The sequence below is a fragment of the Anomaloglossus baeobatrachus genome, chromosome 2 (genome assembly GCF_048569485.1).
Source record: "Anomaloglossus baeobatrachus isolate aAnoBae1 chromosome 2, aAnoBae1.hap1, whole genome shotgun sequence".
Taxonomy (NCBI): Eukaryota; Metazoa; Chordata; class Amphibia; order Anura; family Aromobatidae; genus Anomaloglossus; species Anomaloglossus baeobatrachus.
Genome location: NC_134354.1, coordinates 440739128 through 440740847, shown reverse-complemented (window position 1 = coordinate 440740847; position 1720 = coordinate 440739128). Strand labels below are relative to the sequence as shown.

Here is a 1720-nt window from a genome sequence, read left to right as displayed (position 1 = left end):
TTTGGATTTTCCGAACTTGGAGGTTTTTATTGGTATAAACTATGTGGCTTTTTTCTGTGAGGTTTTTTCTAAAGATACTAAAGCCTCTTGTATGTTGAAGTATCAAGCAGGTTCTATGCTAGGAAGGTTGAAGTGGACTGTGCAGGATCTAAGGAAACCTTTTGCCTTCATTTGTCCTGAGTGGTACCTGTTTGTGGAGAAGTTTGTGAAGAAGTTCAGACTTGAGAAGTTTACTGTGAGTCAGTTCATGAAGGCGAAAAAGGACATAAAAAGGTTGTGTGTGGACGGTTTTGCATGTGGTATCGGTGGTTTGAAATCTGCTGAGTATGAGAAAGTATGGGAGAAACTGGAAAAGTATGAAATTTCTAACAAACAGAAAGATCTGTTATGGATGTCTTGGCATGGTGTGCTGCTGGTAAGATCTGTTCAGAAGAGAAGGGGATTGGTACCCTCAGAGAGGTGCCCGAGGACAGGATGTGGTGATACTGAGGATGTGGAACATGTTTTCTGGTCTTGTGGACATGCAAAGGATGTATGGAGTAATTTGGGAAAGTTGTGTTGGGAGTTGACGGGTGTAAGAGCTTTAACAGCTAAAATGGCTGTTTGGTCTGTGTAGCTTGAGCACGAGGAAAGAACGAGTGTTTTGGTTGTTTCTGGCATGTGTGAAGGAAGTTCTGTGGAATACCAGGAATTTGTATGTATATAGGAATGAGAATCTTGAAGTGAATGATTGTGTCAGGATGGTTTTGGACAAACTGTATTTCTGCTATAAATGGGATGGTGAAAGAGGTATGGATGCTGAGGGTGAATGGAAATTTCTGAAATGGAAACACTGGGTGTAATGGTTTTTACTTTTCTGCTTTTGGTTACTGATTTACGGCTATGGGTGTGTTATACACATTTCTATCACTCTTTTGATATAAAATGGCCATGAGGATGAGTTTATGTTGCATCCGGATAAGTTGTGAAACCTCTCTGAGGTGACACTTCTGATTCTGGAAGATTACGCAACCTGAATGGTTTAAAAAAAAAAAAAAAAATCTGTTCTTATCAGTTTAATATCTGATACGTCCCCTATCTGGGGACCATATATTAAATGGATTTTTAGAACAGGGAGATGGAAAAAGAGCTTGCTCTGTCCACTCCACGCATTGACCTGGTATTGCAGTACCTCCAGGACCGGTGCACCCCTTCTTAACCCAGTTTCCAAAAACAGAACTCAATTCACCTAATTCAAATGAGCCCGATTAATGAATTTAAAGAAAGCAAATAAGTTCATATGCACCTCAATTTGGCCAATTCACTTTTCACACTTTCACCTTTTTTTTTTTTATCTTTCACACCTTTTACTTGCTTTATTCATCCAAAAGCTGCGCCAAATAGCAAACTCATCTCCACTCAACTTGACCAACTCTGCTATGTCCCGTGCAGTATCTTGTTCTCAGTCTTATCTAGATCATTTGCAATTGAATGGAATAGATCCCTTTTGGACAAAGTGGATTCAGCTTCTGCTGCAGTGACCACAGGTGTGAGAAGATCTAGAATTGGCATCGGGTGCTATCTCTCCGCTTCCACTCCAATTAAAGTTACCTCTTTATTCCTACCATGCATTGTTTTTTTGGTGTTTTCTTTGAGTAATGATGATGTCTTTAGTGTTCTGTTGGCTCCCTCTCCTGGAGGAAGAGTTTGCTTGCTCTTGGACTTTCAAAAAGAGAGGTCA

General features: G+C 40.2%; 1 pseudogene; it reads left to right on the top strand.

The window, feature by feature from the left end:
* Positions 1-1016: 1016 nt before the first annotated feature.
* Positions 1017-1193, top strand: LOC142292618 (U2 spliceosomal RNA; annotated as a pseudogene).
* The last annotated feature ends 527 nt before the right edge of the window (positions 1194-1720 follow it).